Consider the following 12,977-nt stretch of genomic DNA (forward strand, 5'->3'; position numbering starts at 1 on the left):
CTCCCTAGAGATCCAGGAGCCAAGAAACCCAGAGGTCAGAGTGGTACCATCCAGTTTGCAGCTCCGTGGAACCATAAAGGACACACTCAGGGGGCAGGCTCAGTGAGCACCAAAGCCCCATTGAAGCAAGTCTTGCCCCGGAGGGGTGTCTCCAGCACAGAAGTTCTCCCACTGCAGACACAGCTGATTCTCACAGCCAATTGGCCTGGAGGTCAATTCCTCCCAGTGATACCTACAACAATCAAGGCTTAACTACAACAAGACTGTGCACAAAGACCACAAGGGGGTGCACCAAGAGTGTCCCCCTCAGGTAATTGGGGAGGCTGAACCACTGGGCCCTAGAGGACATTTAGCACAGAAAACCACTTTATCAATGCAGGGAAGCATAAAAAATGCGGAGACAAAGAAAAAGGACACAAATGACAGAAATGGAGGAAAGCAAACTATTGGATATAGAGTTCAAAACCACACTTTTAAGGTTTTTCAAAAATTTTCTAGAAACTGCCCATAAACTTAATGAGATCTACAAGAAACCTAATGAGACCCTCGAGGTTGTGATAAAGGACCAACTAGAAATTAAGCATACACTGACTGAAATAAAGAATATTATACAGACTCCCAACAGCAGACTAGAGGATTGCAAGAATCAAGTCAACAATTTGAAATACGAAGAAGCAAAAAACACCCAACCAGAAAAGCAAAATGAAAAAAGAATCCAAAAATACGAAGATAGTGTAAGGAGCCTCTGGGACAGCTTCAAGTGTACCAACATCAGAATTATAGGGGTGCCAGAAGAAGAGAGAGAGCAAGATATTGAAAACCTATTTGAAGAAATAATGACAGAAAACTTCCCCTACTGGTTAAAGAAATAGACTTACAAGTCCAGGAAGCACAGAGAACCCCAAACAAAAGGAATCCAGAGAGGACCACACCAAGACACATCATAATTAAAATGCCAAGAGCAAAAGACAAAGGGAGAATCTTAAAAGCAGCAAGAGAAAGAAAGTCAGTTACCTACAAGGGAGTACCCATACGAATGTCAGCTGATTTCTCAACAGAAACTTTGCAGACCAGAAGGGAGTGGCAAGAAATATTCAAAGTGATGAATAGCAAGAAACTACAACCAAGATTACTTTATCCAGCAAAGCTATCATTCAGAATTGAAGGTCAGATAAAGAGCTTCACAGATAAGAAAAGGCTAAAGGAGTGCATCACCACCAAACCATTATTATATGAAATGCTGAAAGGTATCCTTTAAGAAGAGGAAGAAGAAGAAAAAGGTAAAGATACAAATTATGAACAACAAATATGCATCTATCAACAAGTGAATCTGAAAATCAAGTGAATAATCTGATGAACAGAATGAACTGGTGATTATAATAGAATCAGGGGCATAGAAAGGGAGTGGACTGACTATTCTTGGGTGGGGGGAGGGGTGAGGGGAATGTGGGAAGAGACAGGACAAAAATCGTGCACCTATGGATGAGGACAGTGGGTGGGGAGTGAGGGAGGAGGGTGGGGTGGGAACTGGGTGGAGGGGGGGTATGGGGGGAAAAAAGAGGAACAAATGTAATAATCTGAACAATAAAGATTTAATTAATAAAAAAAAAAGATGTCTTCACCTCAAACCCAAGAGGTCAGTATCATTATCCCCATTTACAGATGAATGACACAATTAAAGAAGTTAAGCGACTTGCCAAGGTCATTAGCTACTAAGAGGAAGAGAAGGGATTCAAACCCTGGCTGATGAACTCTAAAACACTTCTTATCTCTGACTAACCCTTGTCCTGAGTTAGACTGTGTTCAGATCCTGATTCAGCCATGCTATACATATCTATTACCGATATATGACCATGAGCTGGTCACTCAACCTCTGTACTCAGTTTCTTTTCTTTTTTTCTTTTTTTTTTTTATATTTTATTGATTTTTTACAGAGAGGAAAGGAGAGAGGTAGAGAGTTAGAAACATCGATGAGAGAAACATCGACCAGCTGCCTCCTGCACACTCCCCACTGGGGATGTGCCCGCAACCAAGGTACATGCCCTTGACCGGAATCAAACCTGGGACCCTTCAGTCCGCAGGCCGACGCTCTATCCACTGAGCCAAACTGGTCTCGGCTGTACTCAGTTTCTTTATCATGAAATGCAAATAATAATAGGAGCTATATCATAGAGCTCTTGTGAGAATTAAGTGAACTGATAAGAAGTTAAGTGCTTAGGACAGTGCACCTAACCACACCCATGGTAAGCTCCCATCAGTGTAGCTATGAACAAAAATGTTTGTAATTAAGAGATATAGTCACCCTTTATTGTATGGTACTTGTTATTTTATCCTGGTTCAAACAAATCTATTGTAGATGTGCCTTTTATTAAAAACCTACTCAACTCTGTTTTGGAAGCAAAATGGGTATAAGTCACAAATGCTTGATTAATTCCATATTTTGCTGTACTGAAGGGCCTGTTGCTTAACTGTTTGCCCTGTCCCCTTACAGGGGACCTGCATAGGAACTGTTCATGAGGACACCATCTGGTGACCCTGAAATGGTGCCCTCCCAGCATTCCATCACCAGGAAGACAGGCAACAGATGATTAGTGAAAATAAAATTGTAGTTAGAAACTATTTGGAATGATTCTGCTTTCACATATGGGCAAAGCCTGACTGGAACTGGGGAGATCGTCCCTTCTTGGTTTCTTCTCAAGGTCTTGCAAAAAGCTCTAAAAACCATCCCATGCCATCTGGCCTAATTTTTTTTTTTATAATTATGACTTCTAAAAGTAAACATGGTCAGAGAAAGTATTTGGAATAAAGAACTTAATAAAATTATTCTAGTTTCATGGGGTTTCCCTTCTGAAGCATCCATTATGTACAAAGTATGCTGGTGTGGGAAATTCAAAGATGAATATCTTATTAATGACTAATTATTGAATCTTTGTTTATATAGCACACTATGAGGAGCAGAAAACCCTACTCCAAAGAGCTCAAGCAAAATGAGAAATTTATTGCATGTAAATAAAACATCCACTGGTAGATACCAGCCTTCACTTCAGCAGGGCTTGCTTGATCCAGGGCCTCAAGTAATTTCATCAGGGTCTCTCTCTCTGTCTCTCTCTCTGTCTCTCTCTGTCTCTCTGTCTCTCTCTCTCTGTCTCTCTCTCTCTCTCTCTCTCTCTCTCTCTCTCTCTCTCTCTCTCTCTCTCCCCCCTTCTCAGTTCTGCTTCCCCCTGCAATGGCTTTACCAGGGGTGGACAAACTTTTTGACTCAAGGGCCACAATGGGTTCTTAAACTGGACCGGAGGGCCGGAACAAAAGCATTGATGGAGTGTTTGTGTGAACTAATATAAATTCAAAGTAAACATCATTACATAAAAGGGTACGGTCTTTTTTTTTTTTCTTTTCTTAGTTTTATTCATTTCAAAAGGGCCAGATCCGGCCCGTGGGCCATAGTTTGCCCACGGCTGCTTTAGACTCTGAAGACCTTCCTGGATACCCCCCTCATAGCTTCAAGTCTGTGGCAGGAAGGGCATTTCTCTTTGCCAGTTCCTTCAACAAAGTCTCAGGATTCACTCTTATTTGGTGTGTTTGGCCTGAATCACACCCCCATCTCTGACTGGCTACACCTGGAGCATTTGTCCTTCACTGGAGTATAGAATAAGATTCACCTAAAGGCCATGTATTGTGAGATGGAAAGGGTGCTGCCAGAGGAAGAACAAGGTATTGTAACCAGAAAAAGGGAAATGTAGGGAAAAGGAATGAAATGTCCATTATGATTAGATAGCATAAAAAGCTCTCCCAATCTATTCTCCTCTGATTTTTAGATAAAGAAATAAGCTCCAACTTCCCTTGAAGCTAGGTTGGTTATTGGACTAGGTTATAGGATGTAGCTGAAGGGTAGGGCACAGTTTCCAGGTATCTTCCTTAAAAGATAGCAGGTGCTTGCCCCTTGCACTTCTCTTCTTCAGCTCTTCTTTCTATCACCCTGCCATGTTCTGAACAAGAGGCAGATGGTGGTACCCTAGGGCCAGCTAGAAGAAGCCAAGAAATGCCACGGCCGGAATTCAAGCAGAGATTGGTTTGACTTTAAGTCTATTGGTTTTTTTCCATTGAGCCATTTTATCAAGGACTTGGATAAAAAGAGTTTTCTCAAATAACAGATGTAATACAAGTGTATAACGTACAGGAAGACATCAGAATGGAGTCTGAGCAAGTTCCCAGCTCAGTACTGACTTTGTGGATTTTGTAGGGAGATGCTTCCCTACTTACCAAGTGTAATTATGGGCCAGTCAAGAAAATTTTCTAAGTCTCAGTTTCCCATATGTAAATAATGATATTGCAAAGATGTAATGACATAACCAATGTAAGGTGACTAGAACAGTTCCTGATACAAAAATTATAGCCATTCTCTACCCTCATTTCCTCCTCTCTCCTCCTCCTCCAACTTAGAATGTGATAAATACTAGAAGGAAAGCACTAAATATTTTAAAAAGAGAAGTTAATTTGACCTGAGTCTTAAGAGTAAATGCTATTTTAGTTTTTGCGATATCCAGGTCCTTTCCTTAGAAATTCTGGGGCCAGGCCTAGAAATTTGCATGTTAAAAAGTGTCTTTGTTGATTCTTCAGATGAACCATGGACCACATTTTGGGAGATGATTGGTTAAGAGCAAACGTTGAAGAAATAGGTGAAAGGAAGGAAGAAATGAAGGAAACAGAAAGAGGAAAAACACAGGATGAAGGTAAATATTAAAAAAAACTCTAAATGCTGAGCTACAAAATTTGAACTTGATAGGTAATGGAGACATTTTATGTTTTTAAATATAGTTTTTAATCCAACCTTTGATTAAGAAAAGATAATCTGATAATTGTATGATGAAAGACTTGAGGGAAAAGAACCGAATTAGGCAGCTCATGTGTGTGCTGTTACAAGCCTAGGTAACAAAAAGAACTAATAGAAATTAGAAAGTTTTAAAAATGCTGTTTGGAGGATGAATGATGAGGAGCTGGGGCCTGGATATGTTCTATGTAAGAGGACATCAGGACACATAACAGCCAGTGGAAAAGCAGATCTACAGTTATTTAAGGAGAAGTCAATACAGTTTTCTGTCGCTGCGCCAGCTTTGAGCATTCTTTGCTCCTGGTCTCTTCCTCTTCTGCTGGCTCAGCTTTGGCAGCCATGAAGGCCCTGGACCCCAAAGCCAAGTGGCCTGAGCCCAAGCAGGTTGGAAGTCAACATTAGTGTGGCCCGGGGGGCTGTAGGATGTGTTGAGGACCAAATTGGGGCCTAAGGGCATCTTAGAGATGCTTTTTTGAGTGCTGGAGAAATCAAACTTATTAAATATAGCCAAGTGCTTCTTCATTTAAATGCAAATTTAACACTAAACAGCCTCTTTAACAGCCAACATAGCAATAGCTCAGGATGACATCACTGGTGATGGGACCATCTCCAATGTCCTAATCATTGGAGAACTGCTGAAACAGGTGTATTTTTACATTTCTGAAGGTCTTTATTTCTAAATTATAACATAAAGGTTTGAAGCTGCAAAGGGAAAGGCACTTCAGTTTTGGGAACAAGTCAAAGAGATGCACAGGGGAATATTCATAGATGTGGCCAGAACATCTCTGCCAAACTTGCTGATGTCTTAACAGAGGCTGTAGTTGACTCCATATTGGCCAGTAAAAAACAAGATGAACCTATTGATCTCTTCGTGGTTGAGATCATGGAGATGAAATATAAATCTAAAATTGATACAAGCTCAATAAAGGTCTTGTTTTGAACCATCAGGCATGGCATCCTGATATAAAAAAAAGAGAAAATATATCTTCACATGCAATGTCATTAGAATATGAAAAAAAAAACAGAAGTGAATTCTGGCTTTTTTGTTCAAGAGCACTGAAGAGAGAGAACTAGTAATAGCTAAGAGAAAATTCATTGAAGAGAGAGTTAAAAAAAATAATAGAACTGGAAAGGAAAGCCTGTGGTGACTCAGATAAAGGATTGCTGTTATTAATCAAAAGAGAATTGACCCATTTTCCTTAGGTGCTCTTGCAAAAGAAGGCAGAGTAGCTCTGCACAGAGCTAAAAGGAGAAATATGGAAATGTTGACTCTTGCTCAAGGTGGTGTAGCTCTAAATTTTTGATGACCTAAATCCTGATTGTTTGGACAAGCCAGACTTGAGTATGAGTATAGTACATTGGGAGAAGAGACGTTCACCTGTACTGAGAAATGTAACAATCCTTGCTCTGTCACAGTTTTGGTCCAAGGACCAAATAAGCATGCATTTACTCAAATCAAAGATGCAATAAGAGATGCCTTGAGGACTGTTAAAATGCTATTGATGATGGCTATGTACTTCCAGGTGCAGTGGAAGTGGCAGAAGCCTGATTAAATATAAGCCCAGTTTAAAGGGCAGGGCCCAACTTGGAGTTCAAGGATTTGTTGAAGTTCATTTGCTAATTATTCCCAAGGTTCTTGCTCAGAATTCTGGTTTTGATCTTCAGGAAACACTAAAGTTCAAACAGAGTATTCAGAATCACGTAATGTGCGGTTGTGGGCCTGAACACAGATGAGCCAATGGTAGCAGCAGATGTAGGCATCTGGGATAACAATTGTGTAAAGAAACAAGCTTCACTCCTGGCCAATGAGATTATGCGAGGTGGAATGTCTTCCCTAAAAGGTTAACTTGAAGCTTCCCTTGTATTATCCGAATCATGAAAGTGATCCTAAGAATACAACTACGGGATTTTTGTCCAAGCTTCAAATGATTTTCAAAGGGATTTTTCTTTCCCATATGAAGGAAAGAACATTGGCGCCTGTTCAAATTCCAAAGGCTGGAATTATAATTACAGTATTTTTTAATTGCACTCAGTGTATACATATACAGCAGGTCATTTTCACCTGATGCATAGGATGTTATGCTTAGCTTCTGTGATTAAAAAAAATACATGTTAGAAAAGTATGTTATCTACCTTATTAAATATCCCTTGAAAAATAAAATAAAATTTCATGTCATTCTCCAAATTTTAGAACTTAAAAAAATAATAACAATAACACCAGCAACAATGACAATAATAATTTGGGCAAAAGTGATTATGGTTATTTCTATTTAACTCATTCAACCACCTTGGGGTCATACGGTGGTTCAAACTGTCATCACTATTAGTTAGCAAGTAACTGAGCTGCCTTTAAGAACTTGAAGAGCAAAGCAAAGTGGAATGTGTGTAACCCAATCCCATCAGTGGAGCCAACCCACAGAATACATATAGTTGCCTATAGCTGAGGCCGCATGCCCATGCCTGTAACTTAATAATGTTGTCAAAGTAATTGGCCACAGGTGGTCCACACAGCTGGGTGAACAGCTGAGCCTGCTCACTACTTTTGAGGCTGTCTTAACAAGTCGCTTGAAGTTGGGTGTGTGTGATCTCTCTACTAATCTAGGGGTTCTCGCCTAGAAGCAATTTTGTCCCTCGGGGACCATTGGGCAATAGCTGTAGATATCTTTTTGTTGCTACTGGCATCTAGAGGGTAGAGACTGGGGATGCTGTTTAAACATCCTACAGTGCTCAGGACAGCCCAAATAACAAGTAATTACTCAGCCCAAACTGTCAATAGAACCAACACGAGGAAACCATGCTCTGTTAAAACACAGGCATGGGCTCTGTGTCTTCCTCTAATAATTTATTTTGTTTAACAGAACACAATGGCTGGGCTATGATCAGGAACCAAACTAAAGTAGACTTATGCCAGCCCTAAACTTGAACTTGGCAATGGAAGTGTGTGTGTGTGTGTGTGTGTGTGTGTGTGTGTGTGTGTGAGAGAGAGAGAGAGAGAGAGAGAGAGAGAGAGAGAGAGAGAGAGAGAGGAGTCATTGTAAAAAATAATTTTCAAGCAGAAACAGTGACCCAAATCTGAACAAAGAAAATTGTTTAATACTAAGCCCTGACAGCACATGCATAGCAATGTCAGAATCATGAATGAGTGGGACGAATCTAACCCAATAGCCTCCAATAGATGCACACGAATTATGTGTAACAAGCACAGTCCCCCTTCCTCCCCAATAATGAACAACAAAAAGCAAGTTAGGCAAATTCAGTCCTTCACAAAAAATCATCCTGTAATTTTCTACAGATTGGCAGTGATCGCAGGAGTAGCATAACAAGAATATTGAAAGGACAAAGGGCAAATGGCATTCCCAGAAACAATCAGCCTTGGCAGCACTTCCCTCCTAGATGTTGTATAATATCTGCCCAGTGAGTGGTCTAGGAGTAGCCAGTAGGGATGGCTCAAGGGGACACAGAATGAAAATAGGAACAGTCAGCTCTTGTTCTAGTCTAATGCCTAGAAATCTGCAAGTGCGAAAGGTCTGGAACTATGGTTTAGAAAAAGCAGAATAAACAAATTTAGAAGCAATATAATAGGTTATACAGGAGAAAAATTGATTATACAGGGGGAAAAAGTCCTTTCCCAGGTTACTTTGTACCCACCACCTTACCCTTTAATGTAGTGTCGGGAAAGTGATCCCTGACACCTTCAAAGTTGGCTAGCATATTCCTGAGAAAAGACTATACAAACCATCATCTCTAGAATCTGTAACCTTGGGATTGATGACTACAAGTGAGGAAATGTTTCTTAAGAAATTCAAATAACAGTTGCCAGTGAACTGTCCTTTCCAAGAGAAACATTGGCTTCTCCTGTGGCATTTTCTGCTCCCCTCATTGCTGTTATTTTAGTGGCCTCCCTATCCTTTGTGCATAAATGTTTACAAGGCTTAAATCCTTTTGTTGTATTGATCCCTTTAGCACAGTGGTTCTCAACCTTCCTAATGCCGCGACCCTTTAATACAGTTCTTCATGTTGTGGTGACCCCAACCATAAAATTATTTTCATTGCTACTTCATAACTGTAATGTTGCTACTGTTATGAATCGTCATGTAAATATCTGATATGCAGGATGTATTTTCATTGTTACAAATTGAACATAATTAAAGCATAATGATTAATCACAAAAACAATATGTAATTATATATGTGTTTTCCGATGGTCTTAGGTGACCCCTGTGAAAGGGTCATTCGACCCCGAAAGGGGTCGCGACCCACAGGTTGAGAACCGCTGCTTTAGTATTATGTAACGTCCTTCTTTGTCTCTCGTTTCTAGGGTTGCTGGAGCATATTACTACAAACAGTGGCTCAAAATAACACAAATTTATTATCTTGTGCTCTTCAGGTCAGAAGTCCAACAGGTATCTCACTGGGCTAAAATCAAGGTATCAGCAGGACTGCCTTCTTTCTGGAGGATCTATGGGAGAGTCTGTCCCTGCTTTTCCAGGCCCCAGAGGTCACTTGTGCTGTACATCTCATGCCTCCTCCCATCTTCAAAGCTAGCAGTGGCCAGCTGACTCTCACACAGCATCACTCTGACATTGACTCTTCTGTCTCCTTCTTCCATCTTTTAAGAACTCTTGTGTTACATTGAGCCTACCTAGATAATCCAAGAAAATATTCTTATTTTAAGGTCACCTGATTTCCATCTGCAGACCTTAATCTTCACTCCCCTAACCACATCAGATTTATATATAGGTTCTGGGGATTAAGATGTAGCCATCTTTGGAGGAGCCATTATTCTATCTACCACAGCTTCTTCTTTGATCTCCCTTTGCAATTTTGGGTTGACAGCTCACTGAGGGCACAGGTAGTGCCAAAATAAGTGTGTATAAATAAATATTCATTAAATGAATGAATTAATGAATGAGTAAAGTGTTAGTATTCAGCTTCCTGACTTAACTTTATAAATCCTGGGAGGGGGGGGATTAATTACTAGAACCCACACAACTGATAAAAATTCCTCAGAGACCATGAGACCCATCCTGTGGACAACTTAACCATGTTTTGAACTGCACTTTTAACTGGTGACTCTTTCTCTTGGCCTTTTTAGGGTTTAGTAGTTTGAGACCAGAATGATCAAGATCTCCTTCCCATCTTTTCCACATAAGCAAGACGTTCAATTGTGCAAAACTTGTCCTCTCACAGCTCTGCCCTTTATCTGTTTGTATTATTTTAATCACCTCAATTCAGGATGTTTCTTTTTTAAAAATCCCATGAATTTATTCCAATGAATTAACCTCTAGAGGTTTTTTTGTTTCAATTAAATTTACTGGGGTGACTTTGGTTAATACATTTATGTAGGTTTCAGGTGTACAATTCTATACTAAATCATCTGTATATTGTATTGTGTGTTCACCACCTCGAGTCAAGTCTCCTTCTATCACCATTTATTCCCTCTTCTACCTCCCCCCACCCTCCTTTCCCCCTGGTAATCACCAAATTGTTGTCTATCTATGAGGTTTTTGTTTTGCTTAATCCCTTCATATACTTCACCTAACTTCCCCACTGCCCCTCCCATCTGACAGCTGTCAGTCTGTTCTCTGTATCTCTGAGTCTGTTTCTATCCTGTTAGCTTATTTTGTTTATTAGAGTCCACATATAAGTGAAATCATATGGTACTTGTCTTTCTCTGACTGGCTTATTTCACTTAGCATAATATTCTACTAGTCCATCCATGTTGTTGCAAAAAGTAAGATTTTCTTCATTTTTACTGCCGAGTAGTATTCCATTGTGTAAATATACCAAAGCCTTTGACCCACTCATCTACTGATAGATACTGGAATTGCTTCCAAACCTTGGCTATTGTAAATAGTGCTGCAATAGATACAAGGGGTGCATACCTTCTTTTGAAGCAGTGTTTCGAGTTCCTTTGGACATATCCCCAAAAGTATCCATCAAAATTTGCTTCATATATTTAGGTGCTTCTATGTTGAATGCATAAATGTTTACAAGACTTAAATTCTTTTGTTGTATTAATCCCTTTAGCATTATGTAATGTCCTTCTTTGTCTCTTGTTATAGACTTTCTTTGAAGTCTATTTTGTCAGGTATATATATTGTTTCCCCAACTTTTTTTTTCCTTTCTTCTTGCTTAAAATATCTTTTCCCATCCCTTTACTTTTAGTCTATGTATCTTCTGTTCTGAGGGGGTCTCTTGTAGACAACATATATAGGTGTGGCTTTTTTTAATCCATTCTGCTTCCCTTTGACTTTTGATAGGAGCATTTAAGACATTTACATTTACAGTGATTATTGATAGGTATGTATTTATTGCATTTTATTCTTTTAACTCTGCTTACCTCTGTTTTTTTCTTCTTCTTCTTCCTTTTCTTTTTAAAGAAGACCCTTTGACATTTCTTGTAATACTGGTTTGGTGGTAACAAACTTTTTTAGCTTCTTCTTGTTTTGGAAATTCTGTATTTCTCCTTCAATTTTCAATGATAGCCTTGCTGGGTAAAGTAGTCTTGGTAGTAGGACCTTGCTGCTCATCACTTTAAATATTTCATGTCAATCCCTTCTGTTACCATGAGATTGGCCCCTTCTTGCTTCCACCTGCTAGCTGCCTCTTAAGCTCCAGTCACTGAGAGATCCTGTGGTTGTATTTGAATTGCATGAGGTAGGTTCTCAGTAAGTAACCATGCAGGAGCAAGTGGTGTACACCAGATTGATATGGGTTCAAACTTGGTGCCAATGCTGGTTATGAAGCTACTCACCCAAAGTCCCAGGATATACCAAGTCCAGCTTCCACCCTCTGGGTACTCACACACCTTTGTGATAGAGTGGAGCCTCAGGGAATGATCAGGGTGAGGCCAGCAGAGTTTATCAGGCAAAAGTAGACTCAAGATTTGACCAGGTGAAGGGAGGACTCTGCACTGGTTAGACTTGTGAGGGGAAAATGGCCCCCATTCTACAGCCACACAACTCAGTTTGTCTCAGATTCTACAAGGAGCCCGATCTCAACAGGGCAGGCCACTTGGAGGTGAGAGGATGGGGTCATCTGGAGCCAATTAAGTGGGCCTAGCAGATTTCCAATGAGGAGAAGGCACCAGTCAGCTTCACAGGAAAGTGGGAGGAGTGGCCCTTCCCTAAAGCTACAAACCCCCTGAGTCTGCTCAGACTTCCACATCCTGGCACAGGCAGCTGACTCCTCAGCAGGATGAAAGTTCATCAGGTTGAGGTGACTGGAGTCCAAAGGGTGGGGCTATTACATTCACCCAGGATGATGCCATAAGGAGAGGAGTGCTCCACTCAAGAAAGAAGGGGTCTGCAGTGTGGGAGAGGGACTCAGCACAGGGATCCTGGTGGCTATCCCTTCAGCTCTCTCCCCAGAGCCACAATCCCCAGTGTCTCCTCATGTGACTCTAGTCTGCTTCTCCCTCCCTCCGCCAGAGCCCAGGGTGAGTGGCTGCAAACAAGATTTTTTGCTTTGGCCCTTTAAGAGGGTGCCTGTGTCTCTAGCAGACTCTTGTCTCTCCCTGGCAGACAGAATCCCTGCTGTTTTTCACAGTCAGATGTTACATGGATGCCTCTTCTTGGCTGTCGTGCTCTAGGCTGGGGACCCTGGCTTGGAGTTGGGACCCAACTCTTCTTCAGGGGGAACCTCTCCAGCTGAGATATCTCTCTGAAATCTCCCCACTCAGGGGGGGCTGGGCCCACATTTTTGTGTCTGTGTCCTTCCTACCAGTCTCACTGTGGGTTCTTCTGTAAGTCCTTGGCTTTAAGGTTCCTCTTTGGCTGGTCTTCAGTTGGTTATTCACATTGATGGCTCTATATTTTAGTTGTAATTCAGTTTGGTTTTGGAGTAGATGAGTGTAGCTTCCATTTACTCAGCTGCCATCTTGGATCGACCCAGAGTTTTTATTTACTAGACTCTTCTGGAAAGTATTGGGCTATTCTGAACTTAGATTTATTTTCCTATTAGTTTGTGTGAAATTCTGACAGCTGCAAAAATAATTATGATGCTAAAATAGAACATAAATACATGTGGAAAGCAAAAACATTTTATCCTTCCTCAGCTAAAAGAAATGATTTGCCCTTTCATACAAGAGGCTATTTAAAGACACATTTAACTCTTTGTCTTCTGCAGAGGACAATTCCATCATTGGT

At 40.7% G+C, this 12,977-nt stretch overlaps 1 pseudogene; it reads left to right on the forward strand.

The window, feature by feature from the left end:
• Nucleotides 1-4,624: 4,624 nt before the first annotated feature.
• On the forward strand, nt 4,625-6,674 carry LOC118676102 (annotated as a pseudogene).
• Nucleotides 6,675-12,977: the final 6,303 nt, after the last annotated feature.

This window comes from Myotis myotis, unplaced genomic scaffold (assembly GCF_014108235.1).
Source record: "Myotis myotis isolate mMyoMyo1 unplaced genomic scaffold, mMyoMyo1.p scaffold_m19_p_1, whole genome shotgun sequence".
In the NCBI taxonomy this organism is placed as follows: domain Eukaryota; kingdom Metazoa; phylum Chordata; class Mammalia; order Chiroptera; family Vespertilionidae; genus Myotis; species Myotis myotis.